The sequence below is a fragment of the Podarcis gaigeae genome (genome assembly GCF_964106915.1).
Source record: "Podarcis gaigeae genome assembly, chromosome: 13".
Lineage (NCBI taxonomy): Eukaryota > Metazoa > Chordata > Lepidosauria > Squamata > Lacertidae > Podarcis > Podarcis gaigeae.
Window position 1 is genome coordinate 52,384,926 of NC_139689.1, and position 21,352 is coordinate 52,406,277.

The 21,352-nt window shown below is 43.7% G+C and overlaps 1 long non-coding RNA gene across 1 annotated transcript; it reads right to left on the reverse strand.

Moving 5' to 3' along the window:
• Window positions 1–9,386: 9,386 nt before the first annotated feature.
• LOC310830327 lies at window positions 9,387–19,902 on the reverse strand. Its single transcript, XR_014557588.1, has 3 exons — window positions 19,796–19,902; window positions 12,327–12,481; window positions 9,387–9,481 (listed from the first exon to the last, which is right to left on the reverse strand). It is a non-coding gene; the product is annotated as an uncharacterized lncRNA (long non-coding RNA).
• Window positions 19,903–21,352: the final 1,450 nt, after the last annotated feature.

Below are 21,352 nucleotides of genomic sequence, written 5' to 3' on the forward strand. Positions count from 1 at the left end.
AAATGAACAGCAGACAAAAACTTTCCAAACTATATGTTGACTTGAAGTGTCATGTAAAAAAATTGGAAAAAAAGACCAACCTGGAAAAGCATTAAAACCCTCTGAAAAATATTATATTTTTCCTGCTTTTGAAGTAAAAGTTGTACAGTTGGCAAAGTGAAGGACTTCGGACCACCACAATTTGGTTGTGATCTATCTGAGGTTTCTGGGGAAGACAATGGGAAATGGGTGAGGAGGGGGCAGGAATGTAGGGGTTTGGTCTATCTCTGCCATTAATATTATGATTGACAATAAATTTAATTTGCAACACATTTCTTAGATCTTCAAACCCAGGAGTAAATTTCATTCGAAATGTCCTACTGGAACTTGTCAAAGGGCCTCTATTCCAAACACTCTGTAATGAGAACAAGAGTCCTTATACAGTATTGCTGTGTAATGCAAAGCATATGTACATTTGTATATGGAATGGGGCCTACTCCATCTTTTTAAAGTAAGTTTTTAATAGAAATGCAACATGATGTTCATATAAAACTATAAAAATATGAAAAACATGATGTTTGTCTATTGTTTGCATCAAAATGCTACTACTCAAAATAATACCGATTTCCCCACCAAAATAAAGATCTCATGCTAGTGTTTGTTAACATCAACATTTCCCTAAGCAATTAATTAAACATAATATTTTTTAACTAATATTATTTAAATATATTTAACTGTAAGCTTGGATGATCAGAAAATAAGCTTTCTGGACAAATAGAACCCTAGTTTGGTACATATGTGGATACCAAATTACACCTTTGTGATGTATATTATTACACTGTCCTAAAATCCTTACGGGATAAAGGTAAAGGGACCCCTGACCGTTAGGTCCAGTCACAGACAACTGTAGGGTTGTGGCGCTCATCTTGCTTTATTGGCCGAGGGAGCCAGCATAACTAAGCCGCTTCTGGCGAACCAGAGCAGCACACGGAAAGACCATTTACCTTCCCACCAGAGCGGTACCTATTTATCTATTTGCACTTGGATGTGATTTCGAATTGCTAGGTTGGCAGGAGCAGGAACCGAGCAACAGGAGCTCACCGCGTCACAGAGATTCGAACCGCCAACCTTCTCATCAACAAGCCCAAGAGGCTCAGTGGTTTAGACCACAGCGCCACCTGCGTCCCTTATGGGATAAAGGAGGTATATAAATATTTAAAATAAAATAAAATCTCTCTTCATCAGACTCGTCAGTCTCTTAGTGCACCTGACCTCTGCAGCTATTCCTCATCAGTTTGTGTCTATTCATTGCATCCACATGCTAGGCATTTATTCAGTGGCTATTACCTGCAGAGCCATGAGATTTGATCATGAGTTGCAATTATATGGCGCCTAATAGAAGAGCTGTGGGTGCAGGATTGGGTCAAAGTTTATTGTGGTGAGAAAACTGCCAGTTCCAACAGGGCAGAGGTTTGGGGAAGTTGCAAATCTCTTTTTAAAAAATTGGTTACATGGGAGTAAACCTCCCAAAATGTTGAAACCCCTTTATTTTCCTCTAAAGAATCCATAAACATCCCTGCAGTAAAACCAATATTTATATTCCATATGCACCAAGCAAGACATAAACAAGTCCCACTAACAGCTGACCTTGAGTGGGACCCTGGTCTCAGTTCTGCAAAGTCTCAGCCTTCTGCTGCAGACCCTCCAATTGTCCCTCTTTCCCAGGGACGTCCCTGATTTAGAGAAGCTGTCCCAATTTCCGATTTGAACCTGGAATGTCCCACTTTTTCTTAGGACATCCATATTTTCATTGGAGATATGTTGGAGGGTATGGAGTTATCCGACCCCCGAGCCATCTGAAGGGGAAGTTTTAAAAATGTTTAATGTTTTATTATGTTTTTATATATGTTGGAAGCTGCTCAGAATGGCTGGGGCAACCTTGTAAGGTGTGTGGGGTATACGGTAAATAATAAAAATATCATTATGGAATGGGACATCCCTATTTTCATGGGATAAATGCCAGACTGATTGAAAGGTCCTGCCAACAGTGGTGCTGCCAGGAAGGAGGAGAAGTCCAGGGGGCCTTTCAAGACCATGATAGAGCCGGCATCTCTCTGTCCCAATCTCCCTGCTCCTGAAAAAGGGAATGAATGGCAGAACAACTGGGCACTTGGAAACCCCCAAAATCCTTGAGTTCAGTTCTCCTCGAGGTTCCAACTTGATTCTTAGACTAAGCCACATGCTGCTTGCTCATCTGTGCATTTTTGGACATTTTATCAGCTGCTGAGCTTTATTGTCATGCCTCTTGAGGTGGTTCTTAAGGAAAGTGGTCACCATAACTTTGGGATGAAAGAGAGCATTAACATTTATTACCTGTCTTGCTTGAGATGTGGATTTTCAGATGTAGGTCATCACTGTTGTCTTCTCCAAGATGGTAGCCCGACTGGTCTAAATGTGTTAGCAGAGGAAGAGGTAGGAGGCAATGTTTGCCTATTCACCCTGCATCCCTCTGCAATAGTGTAGAGCAGGGGTGCCCAAACTTTTTTCAAAGAGGGCCAGATTTGATGAAGTAAACATGTGTGAGGGCCGACCAAAGTTGTTGGGAGTTCCTGAGCCTTTTTTAGGATTTTACTACCATGGGGACCGGGTTAAATCAACCGGCGGGCCAGACATGCCTGGCGCAGGGAGTAGCAGAAGAGTATGGAGGGGAAATCAGAGAAGAGCTGCAACTCATTTGTCCTGGTCCAACAAAGGGCCTTGTGTTCATGGAAACGCTCCTTTAGATCCAGCTCATTGTTTCCCACCCTTTGGTTAAGAGCAAGGTATGCTTCACTGTTGACCCTGGAAAAGTAATTTTCAGAAGTGAGAATTACCTGCCAACAGAAGGACCCCTGTGTCCCTGCACTATTGACTGTTTAGGTCTACTTCTTGTAGATGGATAATTCTGCTGTGCCTCTATATTAAAAAGGTAAAGGTAAAGGTACCCCTGCCAGTACGGGCCAGTCTTGACAGACTCTGGGGTTGTGCGCCCATCTCACTCAAGAGGCCAGGGGCCAGCGCTGTCCGGAGACACTTCCGGGTCACGTGGCCAGCATGACAAAGCTGCATCTGGCGAGCCAGAGCCGCACACGGAAACGCCGTTTACCTTCCCGCTGGTAAGCGGTCCCTATTTATCTACTTGCACCCGGAGGTGCTTTCGAACTGCTAGGTTGGCAGGCGCTGGGACCGAGCAGCGGGAGCGCACCCCGCCGCAGGGATTCGAACCGCCGACCTTTCGATCGGCAAGTCCTAGGCGCTGAGGCTTTAACCCACAGTGCCACCTGCGTCCCTACGCCTCTATATTAGGAGTGATTAAAAACACCAACCATTTGGGCAGAATTACCCGTCCTCAGCAGGCACTGAGTGGATGAGGTAAGGTGGCAATGGGAAAACACGCAGAGATGTAGCAGGCAACACATTAAAGGAGGCTTTGGATTCCAGGAGCCTCATAGAATCATAAAATTGTAGCATTTGAAGGGAACCCGGGGTCATCTAGTCCAACCCCCTGTGATGCAGGAATCTCGACTGAAGCATCTGTGACAGATGGCCATCCATCCTCTGCTTAAAAACTTCCCAAGAAGAAGAGTCTGTCACCTTCCAAATGAGTCCATTCGATGAATTACTAGGTGTATTTATAATGGCATATGATATTAGCAAGATATATTCAATTGCACTAGTGTGCCCTGAAAAACAGTTTGGGAATTACTAATCTAATGCTATTGCCCTATCATGCCATTTTAACACCTGCCTACTTTGGCGGTTCGAATCCCCGTGACGGGGTGAGCTCCCATTGCTCGGTCCCTGTTCCTGCCAACCTAGCAATTTGAAAGCACATCAAAGTGCAAGTAGATAAATAGGTACCACTCCGGCGGGAAGGTAAACGGCGTTTCCGTGCGCTGCTCTGGTTCGCCAGAAGCGGCTTAGTCATGCTGGCCACATGACCCGGAAGCTGTACGCTGGCTCCCTCGGCCAGTAAAGCGAGATGAGCGCCGCAACCCCAGAGTTGGCCACGACTGGAATAATGGTCAGGGGTCCCTTTGCCTATACCTTTTACTTCAGTAAAAGTTATTTCAAACTTTTATCAAGGTCCTGTGCAGAAGGAAAAGCTGATGCACCTTAAAAAGGGAGCGGGTACAGTGGAGACTTTTTTGCCAGTAGGTTTGCCAGTTGCATTTTGCTGTTATTTGATCTATCTTGGGGAAAGTATGCAAAAGCACTCCCTAAACTTCAGCCCATTTCTTTGGAAGTAAATCCTGCTGTTTCTAGTGCGGCTTTCTTCCATTTAAGCATCAGGGTTGCAGCCAGTCCCATATTGACTATTTGGGCCTTGATATGTCTGTTCTTTTTGCTCATGGTGGGCCGGTTCTTTAACCCTTCCCTGGGTTTTGCCGCTGTTTCATTAGAAAGAGAAACAGAGCAGTCTCGCCACAAGGCTTTAGGCAAGAGAAGTTATTTTCTGGCAATTTGGATGTGACAGGACATTATGAGATAGATTGATCTCCCTCGCTCCCCCTACTACCTATGGGTCATTTTTTCCTTATTTCCTTAATTGCTGGTTCCTTCGCAGTAAAGACGGCGGATCAATTGGGTTAATATAGAAGATTGCTGGAAGGCAGAGTGCCATTGATTCGCCAGCAGGAGCAAAGCCCTGCCTTCCTCAAGTTTTTGGTTCCCTCTTCAACATTCACAGCAGCACTGTTGACATGGTTTTCAATCCTGTCAATCTTCTCCTGCTGAGACTAGATGCAAAGGAATTATGAGTGAGGTTCCCTGCTGGGAAGCGGCAGTAAGCCAATACACACCATTTTAATGTCTGTAATCAGGGACCCCACAGCCGCTTTCAGCTGGTACACTCTGCAGCCATGCAGCCTTAATGGCAGTTCATTAATAGCTTCTGATAAACCGCACTGGAAGCACAAAATTATATAGAGTGTGGAATTTAACTATTAGGCAATAAACAGAGAAATGCTGCATAAAGGATTGCTAAAAGTTAAAGAAAACAATGGACGGACTGCATTATTTACGGTTCTACTATTATGTGAATAGATGGGCGTGCTCTGTATGGAGACTCATCCCAGCACACAAATACTTGTTTGGATTTCCCCTGCAGGACACATCCTGCTTCATAAAGAGAGGCATCTAGAATGTTGCCCAAATTTCAGAGGAGAGAGAACAACCTGAGATGTCTGAGTCTGTAGCAAGGGAAGGGAAGCTTCTCCTGATGGCTGAGGAGGCCCTACGTGACATGGTGCCAGAGGGAGAAGCCAAACACCCTTCGAACATGGGAGTCGGTGCCTATGCTCTGTGTTGTGTGTGTTTTTTGGTGCCTGTGTCTTCAAAAGAGCTCTCCAAATACAAGGTAGACTATCAGAGGCGGGGCTGGCTCAATACATTTTGCTGCCTGAGGCAAAGGAGAAGATGGTGTCCCACCCTGAGGCACATGCAGAAGGCAATTGGACTGGTAGTTGAATCTTGCTCCACTACTGTTGATAGGACAGTGTCTTCCACTGCACTTGAGGCCAACAGGCTAGTGTAGGCAGTAAAAGGCAGACCACATGGCACTCACAGCGCTGTCCCTTCACTGTACCTCAGCATCTGCTGCCTGAGGCAGCTGCCTCACTCTGCTTCAGAGGGCCGGCCCTGACCAGAGGAGATATTTGAGATCTAAGCAGATCATGCTACTCTTTGTAGTCTCTGTCCAGTAATACATATGGGCTCTAAACACTGAAGCATGTGGAAACATCTAGAAAAGCCTTCCGGGCCCCTACCCTTGAGCAGGGAAACTTTGTGGTCCCTACAGTTCAATAGTTTTGCTCTGAGGAGAGTTGTCATACCACCACTTGCTATAGGTTAGGGTGATACACCATTTCGCCCCAAAACCTTTAATGGGCTAAGATTCCACCCAATGCCTTTTCCGCCAAAGGTTGTGACATTTGCTATGTGGATGACAAAACCTTCAAATGGGCCCAATTAGTCTACAGTCAAATTCCTCCCTGACTCTGCATATGGAAACCATTCATTAACTATAGCAAGGTCAATACCCAAGGTGCTCAAGAAGGTAAGCAAGATGAGCAGGCAGGTGAGACAACAATATCAAGGGAGGGTGAGCAGGTTGCTCTTCAGCCAACTGCACTCCCAAACTCAGGTGCAGCTGGCTTTTATTTCCAAGTGGTGGACTGGAGTGGAAACTTCCAGCCTCAAATCATCTGCCCAGTCTTGGCCTCCACTCCTTTCCCTGACTGGGCACTTCAAATTTGATGTTAGCTGGTTATTCTGCCACCCATAGCAGCCAGCTGGGAAAGGATCTTATGGCTGGCCCCCATGGAAACACTTTCTCATCCCCCCAGTGGTGTGAGGGGAAGCCACAACAGGCCGTGCCACCCCAGAGCAGGGTTAAGTGGCCATTTTGAGAGGGGCAAGAGAATCACACAGGAGAAAGATCTGTTGCAACTATTTAGGAGGACTGTCTCAGAGCCTTTTGGGATGCAGAGTGACAGAGTTTACCCCAAGCCATCCTGTTTCAGGGAAATAAAATGGAATAAAAAGGAGCCTTTGCGTATAAGGATAGTATCAGGAAGGGGCCACAGTTCCAGCAGCGGCAAGTACTGGGAGGAGTCTGAGAATCACACAACATAGAGAGAACCTTTGGGAGGGAACCCCAGCTTCTGAGCTGTCTGGTAGCAGCTTTTAATGCCAAATCTGAGCTTAGTAATAGAATGAAAACAAAGATGGGCTTTTCAAGTGGACGCCTCAAGCCACTGAAATTTTGTGACCATCTCTGGCTTAAGGCTTCCAAAGGATGTTTAACCTTATGTGATAAGGGAAGCCAAAGATATACAGTGAAAGCAGAAAGTAATGAAGGGATTTGTCAGATGTTGCAGCACTGCTTACCTGAACATTCACTACCTGAGTTAGTATAATGGAGGCCATGGGCATAACCAGGATTTTTGTTGGGGGGGAGGCAGAATTGACTTGATCGGTCAGTTAGTTAAGTATTTCTATTGTTTGACTTGATGGGGGCGGGGGCAGTCTCATTGCCTCTCCAGGTCCATACAGGTCCAACTTCCATCCTTGATGCAGTCTACCAGATTTAATACAAGCAAATAGCAAAGGAGACCTGCTCTGCTCTGCCAAATCACAAACTGCAACTGCTGATTAGAGCTATGTGCAGGGATTTTGATACAAAACAATTTTACCAATATAATCAATAAATGTGAAAGAATAAACTAGATACTGCTCAATGGCTGAAATTAAAAAGTAGAGCCTTCAACACAGAAAAACAGATGTGCTGGATTAATGGGGAGGCGGGGTCATGTCAGCAGAAAGACTGGTTCTGTGAATGAGGCAACATAATCGAGAAGGCACTGCCCTAGAAGCCAGCCCCCATTCTTCAGCAGTGTAAAGGACCAGGACTAAGCCATTACTGTACAATGCGATTCTAGTGGCACATTGCAGGAGTCACTGTATATAGGGTTGCCGCCTAGCAGATATATAGATACACACACACACACACACACACACAGAAGCAGCGTACTTGCCCAGTATCGTAAGTTTAACATGTGCAGAGGGAATCACAGCCGACACATTGCATGACCAGTGGGGTCTTGTCAGTGAGCAGGAAGTATGCCTAAGTGTGGGATCCTGCCATGTCAAACCAAACAAGAATCCAGAAGGCAGGTGCTATCACTGGAGCCCTTGTAACCCAATGTGGATCCCACAGTTGTGGCTATAAGGAGATCCTTGTCCAGGAGGCAAAAGGGAGCTGACATCCTTTGGGTGCCGACAGCTCCCTCAGCGACCATGTAGCACCATGTGAACGGGACGTGCAAGCAGGTGGAACCTCAAAACACCACTTAAGGTAGTTTGGGCTGAGCATTTGTCGCTGGTTCACCACAATCCAGCCCAAGCGCCAGACATTTTGCCTCTCTCAGCTACAGCATTCTTCTCTGTGGGGAGCTTGAATTAGGGCCCCACAATAAAAGCCTTCTAATCTCCTATTCGTTTTACTGGAAACAAGAGAATTGCATTTATATCTATCCTTTTATTTGCACTTTCAATGATGGTCAAAACTACAATAAAAGTAATTATTATATGTAAACTGAAAATTCATAAAAATGTCTAATTTGCACGTGGATTATACATAGAGTGGCTGTGCATATATTTGTCTAAAACCTGTGGCAGAAACCTTAGATCAATATTTACTTAAGAATTCCTAATGTATTTTTACAGCATCTAATTTTCCGAGCAAAGTGTGTTGTAGAGAACATTTGGTAGTAAAATAATTAATCTGATTTCTTTGCAAACAAACAGAACACTAGCTCATTGGTAAACATTTAAACAGCTTACAGCAAACACATTGTACATGTCGTATAATTTATCAAGTGTCCCAGACTTCTATTTAATTAAAACAAAGAACTAGTCTATTTCTTGTTTCCGTGGACAGAACTATTTATTATATGCTGCTGCTATCAGGTGGGTGAGCACTCATGAACACATTCCAGTTTAATGTATAATTCAATTCTTTCAAGTTAAAACGTGGAGGGAAACAGGCTTTTAAGAAGAACCAACATGAAGCTTCAATTCTGTGCCTTTTACTCAACCCAGTCATTCAACCCTCACAAAAATAATACAACTATTTGCAGCTGGGGTGGTGAACCTTCGTTCCTCCATAAGCTGCTGGACTACATCTCCCATCATCCCTGACCATTGTTTATGCTCACTAGGGCTAATGGATGTTGTCAGTCAACAACATCTGGCAGGCCACAGGTTTCCATCCCTGATTCAAGCCACTAATAGACTTCACCCCAATCCAGGCGAAGGTGCTTATCCCTCTGAAATTAATGGGATTTCAGCTGTAGGGCTAATAACCCATTCTGACTCTAGCCATTGTTTGCTACCATCATAATTAGTTGCATAAACCTTCCCCATTTGCAACACATTGCAGATTGGGACTCTCCAATCAGCTGCCACTTTACTCTAGGCCAGTGTTTGCCAAGCCTTTTCCAAATAAATAGTTTAACCATATTCTGTCATTGTTTTAATTTCTTTGGTGCCATCTATAGAGGGAAAACCAGAAACAACCAAATTAGCCTTTGAAGTACGTTCGTTTTGATGCTTAACCAGGAAAGTAGCAGAGCTCTCTCTTTTTTCATAAACCCTTTGATTTAATTTTTACAAAACAGCAGTAGCAACGACAACACAAAGTACACCAGTTCTACAGTGTCTGTTCAGGTGGATAATTGTTTTCCATATCAAAATATGTTTACGTTTTCATGTTCATTTCAGCCCGGCACCATTCCCGACTGCACTGTGAGAAAAGGACAGTGTCTGTACCCATTGGGAAAGAGAGGCATTGTCATACTCTCAATTGTCATGATGCTTCATTTTGTTTGGTTCCTTTTCCATTTGTGTGTCCTTGCCCATTCTTCTACCTTCCAGTACTCTGCAACAATGTGGCTTCCCGCTATGAATATAAAAAAACAAAATTTATTTGTATGGTAATACTGTGCTTTGTCCACCAACCTGTGGATTTGATATCCCACTTTAACACTCCCCGAAGGAGTCCCAAAGCGGCTGACATTCTCCTTTCCCTTCCTCCCCCACAACAAGCACTCTGTGAGGTGAGTGGGGCTGAGAGACTTCAGAGAAGTGGGACTGGCCCAAAGTCACCCAGCAGCTGCATGTGGAGGAGCGGGGAAGCGAACCCGGTTCCCCAGATTACGAGTCTAGTGCTCTTAAACACTACACCACACAGAGTTAACATACCGAAGGATGCTTTGCTGTTTGAATGGGAGAACAATTTTCTCACATTCCACAAATACTTTCTCCAATAAAGTTTGTAGATGGTGGTCCGTCTAGCCTTGTAATCTTTTCCCCAGGCCCTTCTGCCATCACTCAGATTTAACATTTTAGGTGTCTAAGGCCAGTGGTGAAGGACTCTTCAGGTATATTCTTTTATCCTAGCCGACACTTGGATTTGGCTTTTTATGCCATGGCGCATTCTATAGCTCTCTTGCAATATTTATTCTTAGATCCTTCTCTCAGCATCCCTTTAATCTCACTAGAGAGTCTGTATTTTCTTTGTCAAACAGGAGAGAGAGAGAGAGAGAGAGAGAGAGAGAGAGAGAGAGAGAGCGAGAGAGCGCCTTCCCCTCTGCTCCTGGCACTGGACTTCTCTTAGGATAGTCACGTTAGCAAGATGGTTAAATGCAGGCTGGACAGTGTTGGTTGGCTGGAGTGCCATAGGGCTGTTCAGGATTCTTATTATAAACGAACTGGATCCTTGAAAGCATTGGTATGAATCTTGAACAGCACATATCTCAGCTAAAGAAGAGGCTTGAAGTGCTTGAATTGCATAATGGCTTGACGTATGTGACAACTAAATAGATGGAAAATATTCACACTATTATTTTTACTTTGTTACATTTTATTTTACCTTCCATTTAAAAATTCTGTCATGATTTGCTCTGACTTCAGAAAAACTTGTAATCTTTTTTAAGAATCAAACTGGGGAAAGATGATTTCTTCTTTGCCTGTGAATAATTTTTCCATCGTATAGTAAGTGGTCAAAGAGAATTTTTGCATTAAAATGTTGAAGCACATATATGTATGTCTGCTTTTCTAAAGATTTATTAAAAACGTTTTTTTTATATAGTTTTTAAATATTCATTCTTCCCCACTTTCAAAACCTATCAAAGTGTAAATAGCATCCTGCTGCAATTCAATATCAAATCTAGATATAGCGCTGCTGACAGGTGCTTTTCTTAGCAAAGGGGTATTGGAAACAGTGAATGAAATCCCTATTTCTGGTATATGTCTGTGTCTCTTTACTGCAAATGGAGCTTTCATTCTGTGTCTTCAATATCCTTTTGCTTAAAAAAAACCACACCAGTTGGTAGCATTGCTCTAGATTTGAACTTGTTGACAAAAGAATATACTGCACCACCATTCCCCTATCCTCCTGTTTTTAAAGGGTAAAGGAGGACTGCACTTTGTGAGGGGGGTGGGAAATCAAAATTGTAAAAGAAGGTGAGAGTAACAGTGAAGGAAGTAGCAGAAGTAAATCAACAGATTTGAGAGCTACTGCTTTAATAATAATAATAATAATAATAATAATAATAATAATAATAATAATAATGGCTTCCAACAGAACACTAAAATACAATAACTTAATAAACATTAAAAGCTTCCCTAAACAGGGTTGCCTTCAGATGTCTTCTAAAAGTCTGGTAGTTGTTTTTCTCTTTGACATCTGGTGGGAGGGTGTTCCACAGGGCAGGTGCCACTACCGAGAAGGCCCTCTGCCTGGTTCCCTGCTACCTGGCTTCTCGCAGTGAGGGAACCGCCAGAAGACCCTCGGCGCTGGACCTAAGTGTCCAGGCGGAACAATGGGGGGTAGAGACGCTCCTTCAAGTATACTGGAGCAAGGCTGTTGAAGGCTTTAAAGGTCAGCACCAACACTTTGAATTGTGCTCGGAAACGTACTGGGAGCCAATGTAGGTCTTTCAAGACCGGTGTTATATGGTCTCGGCGGCCGCTCCCAGTCACCAGTCTGGCTGCTGCATTCTGGATTAGTTGTAGTTTCCTGGTCACCTTCAAAGGTAGCCCCACGTAGAGTGCATTGCAGTAGTCCAAGCGGGAGATAAGCAGAGCATGCACCACTCTGGTGAAACAGTCCGCGGGCAGGGAGGATCTCAGCCTGCGTACCAGATGGAGCTGATAAACAGCTGCCCTGGACACAAAATTGACCTGCGCTTCCATGGACAGCTGCGAGTCCAAAATGTCTCCCAGGCTGCGCACCTGGTCCTTCAGGGGCACAGTTACCCCATTCAGGACCAGGGAGTCCTCCACACCCGCCCGCCTCCTGTCCCCCAAAAACAGTACTTCTGTCTTGTCAGGATTCAACCTCAATCTGTTAGCCGCCATCTGTCCTCCAACCGCCTCCAGACACTCACACAGGACCTTCACCGCCTTCACTGGTTCTAATTTGAAAGAGAGGTAGACTCCTTCCACCCTTTTGACTGCTTCCACCCTTGAGAAAGGCCTGAGTTTTCAAACTTTGCTCCATGCAAACACTTCCATGCTGCAAAATATGTTTTCTGATAAATGTCCTCATTTGCCACCTTGAATATTGTGACTCCGACCAGAAGGCAGAAAAATAAATTTTAAAGATGAGTGCTAATAAAATTAGACGTCGGTACTTTCATTCAGCATTCCTTTGCCTAACTACCACACTCCAGTGTCTAGTTTTCAGCATTCAGCTATTCAGTTAACTTTTGGGAGTCAAAAGTAGCTCAGAATTGGCTTACCTTTCCTGGTGAGCTCTCTTATTCTTCCCTGCTCTGAAACTGACTTTATCTCTCCTAAATATAAAATATCAGATGGTCTGCAAAGGAAGTGTGTGGATTGGAGAAGCTAGCATTCCCCTCATTTCCAATTTGTAGAATAATTTATTTTGTATAACCTGCCAATGGAGGGGTGTTCAGCCAGTAAACACAATTGTAGCAAAGTGGGCATGTAACTGTGTGCAGATGCCATATGATGTCTGCACAACACACATCAGTTCTCTTTGGTTCTGAAAATTGGTGTATGTTGTGACGTGGGGTTTGTGATTTCAGCTCTCTTGACATAATATGCTGGAGACAGTTCTCTAGTAACACTTCTTTATTAAAGCAACAAGACTGAGACTTGAGGAGGGGAGAACTACATTTATAGGGACAGGGAACAAGCTAGAAAGGATACATTTTGGAGGGAACAATATCAGGCAATCACAGTTCTGCCTTTTGGAGGCAACCAATAAGACAGAGGATCCAAATACAGCAGCTTAAATGAACCAATAGTAGCTGTACCCTCTGGAACCAAAAGGCAGTCATTTTACCCTAATGCAAATACAGACAATAATAATACAGATATAAAATCCTTTGACTCAATACACAACAGTGTACATGTCATCATTATTGCCTTTGTGCGGTGCTCTGCCCCAGTTACAGATTTTCACAGTGGAGATTTTTGTTTCGTTTCCTGACTACCTCTTCATTTTTATAATCCTAGTATTTTAGACATGTTGCCAAAGTGCCACTCTACTTGACCCGTGTGAACTGTGTCCCTGGCTGGGATATGCACTCAGTGAAAGTTAGTGGCTTTGAGAAATAAAAGCCTTTGTTCATTCTGGCTGGTCATTTTTGGACCTTTTAACCAGGGAATCTTGTGAGAATGCTTTATGTACCTGTTGGATACATGATTTGGCTAGTGGATGGTAACTATGAAGACAAAGCTCAATATACAGATAGGTAGCCGTGTTGGTCTGCCATAGTCAAAAAAAAAAAAAAAATTCCTTCCAGTAGCACCTTAAAGATAAACTAAGTTAGTTCTTGGTATGAGCTTTCTGTGTATCTGAAGAAGTGTGCATGCACACGAAAGCTCATACCAAGAACTAACTTAGTTGGTCTTTAAGGTGCTACTGGAAGAAAGCTCAATATAGTCTGCGCTACATTTTCTTGCTGACATATGTATTCCAAACAGAAAGTTGTTGTTAAAACCCCTCTGTTATACTGGAAGGCATCTGTTTAAAGATCATTGAACAGTCTTAAAAGGTAAAGGGACCCCTGACTATTAGGCACAGTTGTAACCGACTCTGGGGTTGTGGCGCTCATCTCGCTTTATTGGCTGAGGGAGCCGGCATACAGCTTCTGGGTCATGTGGCCAGCATGACTAAGCCGCTTCTGGCAAACCAGAGCAGCGCACGGAAATGCCGTTTACCTTCCCACCGGAGTGGTACCTATTTATCTACTTCCATATCTACTTTGACGTGCTTTCGAACTGCTAGGTTGGCAGGAGCAGGGACCGAGCAATGGGAGCTCACCCCGTCATGGGGATTCGAACCGCCAATCTTCTGATCGGCAAGCCCTAGGCTCTGTGGTTTAACCCACAGCGCCACCCGTGTCCCACTGAACAGTCTTAGCTTCCATTTAATATGTAGGACTTAATCACGTGGACTGGAGATTTTGGGATGTCTCTAATTGTTGGCTTAGTTTATCTGTGGAGTACAGATTGGAGCCCCATACTGATGGTAGTCCTACTGCCGAGTTGTTCTGAGAACTGAAAGATCATTATTTTTTTCAGATATGGGTGAAAGCTGTGACTGCTGAGGATCGGTATTTACCCTGGTGCAGTGGGGAGATAAATGTCCTGGTGGGTCAGGCATGCATTATAATTGACAGACAGTGTTAGAAACAGGGAGGAAGCTGTAAGCACTCTCAGCATGGGTGTTATCCAAACTGGCTGAATTATTCATTTGTGAATATATTAACACATAAATTTAGCCTTCTCTACACAAAGCGTCACGAAATGGATCCTCATTCCTAAGAATGAGAGGATTGATCTTACTATTTGTGAGCTACTTTGATTGAGCTCAGATTTCTTTCCCTTTTTTTGCAAGCAGTCCACATGAATAAATTGGAGCTCTTTCTCCCTGTTAGAATAGGACCTACTCAAAATTGAGCTGACAGCCCATTTGTAATACATTTCCCCCCACAAAGCACTGCAGACAAAACAACAACCAACTGCCATAATTTTTCTCCTACGTTTCAGTACCAATTGTGACGTCACATTGACAGGCTCATAGGATCACTTTCATACAAATCCTTTATTACATAAAGTAACCGGAGATGGTGGACCATGCATGCGGTGCAAGGCAAATAAAAGCGTCATAACACCCAGCCTGTAGTTTAACATCATATCAACATGGGTATCATGGGACACATCAAATGCTTTCCTGTGATTTTAAGCTATTTCTAATTTGTTCTGAACAAATCAACAGTCAGTCATAAGCAAACAATCATAGCCCCCAACATGAATCTTACCATTCACATAACAAGATTTAGAAAATATATTTTTAAAGCTTTTTGTTTTTAGTGAAAACTACACAACTGTGTAAAAAAGAAACCTTTGGACATAATACTGATAAGTGTAAATTATAACAATGTGAATTACAACCAATTCTTCATATTTTCCATCTTCAGTTACACAGAGGGAGCTCATTAGATATGCTGTTATTTGAAATCTATCCCTCCCCCCCAAAGATGTTCAAGTCACAAACCCTTTTGACTGACAGAAAGGAGTCACCCAAATCAGAGTGATCTGAACAGTCAATAAGGTTGTATCAGATTTCTCTATTCTTCTTACTCAGACTTCGTGTGTTAAGCAACGCTTATGTTCCATGCAGTCTAATACCACAAAGTAATGTCCATTTTTATGTAATGGACAAACATGCTTGCATCATGAAAGGTGAGTAACTTCTTAGATTTAATGTCAATATTAGAACCTTCAAACAAATGAAGTCAGTTGATTCTTTAATAAATTTCCTGCTGAATCCCCATACCAAAAGCCTGCTGGCCAGACCCACTAATCTGGGGGTGACCCTATTGTTATGTCTAAGAGTTATAGGGGAGTTCTGTACCATCTGTCCCAAAGCAGAGAGTGACTGGGCAGGCTTAGATATCCAAATAGTCTTCCAGTTGTTTCTTAGCTTACTTTTAAGCCCAGTTCTGACCAGCACCTTACTGCAGGATAGTGACATCAACAACATTTTTTCAAAACACATAAGAGGGTGGGTAGCCTGCACTTCAATGTTAGATTCTTTTGGAACATCGTGCAGCTGGGGAGGCCCCTTTAACACAGGCAGAATTGCAGTGGTGGTAAAAGAAGAAACAAAAGCCCAAATACACATTTTCAAAAGACCATCGGGCAGAAACGCTGGAAGAGAAGCTGGGCAACCTGAGTGCAGAACATAGTGCAGTTGATGTGATTACAGAACCGCAAATCCCGGAAGACTGGAAGAAATTTAAAGACTATCTACAGAAACATTGTAAAATTAATGAATGTTAGAAGAATGTTGGAATGAAGTTATGTGGTTTTAGCAGAAATGTTATAAAGGTTTAGGAAAAAACAGACTGTTAATTGGTGAAAGGAGAGAAAGTAAAGTTACATTATATTAAGATAAATTACAGGACAAAAATTGGAAAGGATTTGCTGAAATAGTTAACCGAAATAGAATACAAAAAAGGGAGGTGTGAGGAGGTCAATGAAACAAGCAAATGAAAGATAAGGTATGGGAAGATTCACTGTGTTTTTTTAATGGATTTTATTTTTCTGGTTTTTTTTCTCTTTCTTTTTCTTTTTCTCTTTTTTCCTTATTGTGATGTGTTGTTTTGTTTTTGTTTACTTTTTCTTTTTGTAACCTTTAAAACTTTAATAAATATTATTTAAAAAAAAAGAACCGCAAATCCCTTATGGTCACATCCACACCACATATCTGAATCACATTTAAAGCACATGGCTTTTCCCAAAGCATGCTGGGAACTGTAGTTCACCCCTCACGGTGCTACAGCTATGATGTCTTTCATCTTTCATGTGGGCTGATGTGATGCACACTCATCCTCCTCAACTGCCCAAGTCTCAAAAACCTCCTTTGGGAAAAGGTGTGACACTAGGGATGCCTTAAAATTTCTTGCTCATCAACCTGTACTAGCACAACCAGCAGAAGACTCACTCTTCTGAAAGTGAATAATTAACTCTCAATTCTTCAGTTCCCCATATGCTACGTGGCAAGAAATTCCCGCAGAACATGTGAGCCTTGCAAATCACAGTAGAGGAAGTTGTCTGTGGGGTTATGGTTACTGCTGATAGCTCTAGCCATAATGCATTCCTAGAAAAGGGGCTTACTCAAAGCTGCAGAACACGGGGGTGTCTGGATTATCTGATAAAGCCAGTATTTCTAACATTATTTGTGCTGAATGCAAGGGTGAGCAGTTCTTCGGTTGCACAAATGTTGCCATGTTCTGCACCTGTAGGACACTGGAATTGCTGCAGGTACACTTCATCACAGGGACGCGGGTGGCGCTGTGGGTTAAAGCACATAGCCTTGGACTTGCCAATCAGAAGGTCGGCAGTTCGAACCCCCGCGACGGGGTGAGCTCCCGTTGCTCAGTCCCTGCTCCTGCCAACCTAGCAGTTCGAAAGCACGTAAAGTGCAAGTAGATAAATAGGTACTGCTCCGGCGGGAAGGTAAACGGCGTTTCCGTGCGCTGCTCTGGTTCGCCAGAAGCGACTTAGTCATGCTGGCCACATGACCCGGAAGCTGTACACCAGCTCCCTCAGCCAATAAAGTGAGATGAGCACCGCAACCCCAGAGTCGGTCACGACTGGACCTAATGGTCAGGGGTCCCTTTACCTTTTACACTTCATCACAAAAGTGACAAAAATGACCCCTGGTTTACTCATGCCCTTCATGAAGAAGCCCACTGGCCTGCAACAACACCCACCTAAGGGGCTGAGTATTTAGCAGTGCTGGAAAAAGGGTTAAGGAGCACGTGAAACGTCGGACATTTTCATATGTGCCAAGAAAATTCTCCCCAGAACAGATTTCTGCCCCACCCCTGAACCATATTTTTTAATCCATTCTAATTCTTTGCAAGGTATCAATTTAATGTATGTTTATTTCATAAAATTTATATATTGTTTGATTGTAATAAGAAATAAACCTCAAAGCCACTGACAAAACTTTGCCTTTTGCTTTGGGATGTAGAAGCCCAGATATTTAAACATCCTAGGACATCTTGGCAACACCATTGCTTGAGTTGTTATTAGTTCAGGGACTGCATTAAGAAATTAATTCTCAGAATTAATTTTAAGACTTGGCACTGTCCTATCTCTGTCATAACAGCTGACCGCACCCAAGTAGCCCACCATGTTCCAGTTTTGTCTTAATGCAATAGCCTGGGGCTTAGTGAGCAGCAATAACAGAGGACAACCCTATTTAGTGTCCGAGGCCCAGGGCTGAGTCCCATTAATGTAGCAAGTGAAGAGCTGAGTTGTATAGTGGGCAGGAGACTCTGGGTGGGGGAAGAACAGGACGGTGCCTTGTAGGGGCTTGTGTCTGAGAGTGTGCATAAATAAATGAAATAAAATCATGGCTTAACTTCAACCAGAGCCTCTTCTGTTCTATGATGCCTTCTAAATTAATCTATAAAAGCAATGCTATTTTTTAGAAAAAAAGGTGCCGGAACACACCAGGAATGCCTCCCTTGTAGTTTTACAATGGCAATGGTACCCACCTGAAAAGAGCCAGAACAGAGTTCCAGCAAAAAAAGAAAAGAAAAAAAGCCCTGTATGAAATTAAGAATGATTTTCCCAAATAAAGCACACTTTTAAAGGTTTCTTTGAACCTGAGGTACATGAAGGGTATGTCACAGGCAAGTGAAATTGAAATGAAGAAGTTTTGGGAAAAGTTCTGGAAACTGCTATGCATTTTCATTCTATGTACACGAGAAACCAGCAGTAAATTCCACCGAATTCAATTCCACTTGCTCAGTGAGACGTGTGTTTAAGGGCTGCAACCGCATTGGCCCAAGTTCCTTTTTCCTTGTTAGCTTTCTGCTCTTAGGCTGCTTGGAATGACTCTATCCAATGCCTGTGAACAATTGAGGTAACAAATGCACACACCAGTTGCTACTAGAGCGATTTAATAATAAGAGATGCCTAAACAAGCAGCAGCAGCAGCTGGCATTGTGTTTAATGACTCTGTTTTGTTCTCATATTCTTCACTTTTTGAGGGCCCAGCCACATCCTCTGCTTGATATTTTTTGAGCTTTGAAAGCCTGGGGTCACAGCCAAAATTCCAAGACATGCTGGAGTTTTTACACAAAGAATTTTGTCGTGATGTTCTGCATGTGTTGTGGGAAGGGAGAGAATGCCTGGCGACAAGAGAAAGTTCAAGTATTAAACTGGTAGGTTGGAGGTTGGAGGTAACCAAGAAACCAGCTTCTGCAGAAGGCTAGACCCACGCCACCCAAAGTGTATGTGTGCATGCACACACACACACACACTTTAGAAGGACTTCTGCTCAGTATATTTGGTTATTAAAGATAATATTTATATACAGGTTGACTACAAGCTGAAAGGTAAATAACCGGCAGACGTCAGATGGGAGACAATGTTGGTATAATTTGGTTTGCTTGCATCTACACTTAAGATTAGTCACAGTGCTAGAGCCGGCTTCTTTGTCCACCTCACTGTTCTTTCTTCCCATAAGGTTTAATTAAAGCTTTTTCATGACACAGCAAGGTAAAGGAAACTCATCTAAATAAAAACAAAAACAGAGAAAGGAAAATGCAAAGTCTTCCTTACAGGGTCCTCGACGTGGGATCACATTCACCCGGTGCTATACCAGCTGCACTGGCTCCCGGTGGAGTACAGGATCAGGTTTAAGGTGCTGGTTTTAACCTTTAAAGCCCTAAACAGCCTAGGACCCTCGTACCTACAGGACCACCTCTCCTGGTATGTCCCATGGAGGACCTTACGGTCTGCAAATAGAAACATCTTGGAGATCCCGGGCCAAAGGGAGGTTAGGCTGGCCTCAACCAGAGCCAGGGCCTTTTTGGCCGTGGCCCCGATCTGGTGGAACGCTCTGTCCCAAGAGACTAGGGCCCTGCGGGACTTGACATCTTTCCGCAGGGCCTGCAAGACAGAGCTGTTCCACCAGGCCTTTGGCCAGGACGCAGCCTGACTCCCTCCTTTGGCGATCCTCACAGAACTCTAGCCCAATGGTTGCCATCAATTTGATTTTGAATTGATTTTAGAATGAATTGATTTTAGAATGCTGTGTTACTTTTAATGTTGTTAGCCATTCTGAGCCCGGCTTCGGCTGGGGAGGGCGGGATATAAATAAAATATTATTATTATTTACTACTACTACTACTCTCTCAAAGGTAGCTCTTACCCCTTGTCTCACACAGAAAGGGGTGGCCTCTCCCAGCTCTCACCTGGGAGCTTCCCTGTCTTCTCCCAGTCTCCCACCTCGGGAGGTCTTCCCTTCCCTGCCCCTCTCTCAGGGTCTTCCACGCAAGCACCACCTTCAGGTCACCACCCTGTTCTTGCTTACAAACCAGAAAAGGGCTTCACTCTCTCACTTTCTCTGCCTGCAGGAGGAAGAAATTGGCATAGGTGTCACGGCTGCCGGATTAGTTTGACACACTGCAGGATAGTTGATGGGGGACTTTTAGCATTAGACTATCGCGATGCAATGCTGGTTCAGACAAACCCATATTGTGACTGTGACGCTATACAGCAGTGAAGGTGACTGAAAAGGGGCATTTTTGTAAACAGGCTGCTTAATCTCAGCAGGCACAACTCCTCGGGCGCATCCTGCAAGCTTTGGCTCATTTTTATAGTAATACCTCTGTGTTAAAAGTGAAGCGATGCCATCTAAAGTTTAAATTGCAGCGGTAAATGCAAAATCTAAGACCGCTTAAGGGCTATGAAAAATCCTCTTTTCGCCCATGCATCAGATTGCCCGTCCCTCCCTCCCTAGAATAGGGTTGTTCGCTTTGACCTTGCTATGCCTGTCATGGGGTCGTCTGCTTTGGAGCGGGGGCCTGGTAGGAATTTTGTCCATCTGGCTGATTGGCTGGGGCCATTTTGCCTACTGCGTAGCAAATCGTCACAACTTGTAAGGTTGCGGTTAGGCATTGGTTTATGGTTTGGTTGGTTGAGGGGCATGGATTGGCTGTGCCTGCCCCTCTAATGCTGCTGCTGCAAGGGATTCCGTTAAAGGAATCGGGGGCCAACTATTGCTTGTCCACTCTGTCAAGGGGGCTCGGGCCATAGCAATGAGCTCCTGGTTGCATTTGGGGTGAGGGCAGGTTCCCTGCTCTGACGCTACCCCCAAGTGTATTCCCCTTTTCTGACTTTCGCATTGTGCAGAATGTCAGTCTGTCCCCCATGGTGGGGGCAGATAGTCGCAACCAATGCCTATGCAACCACTCACAAATTTGTATTTTAATAAAGTTGTGGCCAAAATTATTGCCAAAAATCTTAAACAAAAAATTCTGTGTGATGTGTGAGTTATTGGGGTGGACCTGGGGACCTTGACACGCAATACTCCTGTGTTAAAAGTGAAGCGATGCCATCTAAAGTTTAAATTGCAGCGGTAAATGCAAAATCTAAGACTGCTTAAGGGCTATGAAAAATCTGGTATATCCCAAACTGTCAATTATATTATTAGCATTTGATATCAGTCTTGTGTATGTCACTTTCGATGTCACTACAGTCTGATGTAAATGACATTCAGGCCCACTGACTCCAGTATCTGGGGCAAGGAAGAGGTTTGAGGTATTATTTTTTTTAGTAATGTCCCAGTCTTTGCTTGGGTTAAGATTAGAAGCAAGGCTCACCCTTCATCTTCATAGCATCCTGAGATTCCTTTTTTATTTTTCTTGGGTTTGCAGCCCTTTGCACAAACAGGTGATACCCCCCCCCAGGTTAGTTATTACAAGTA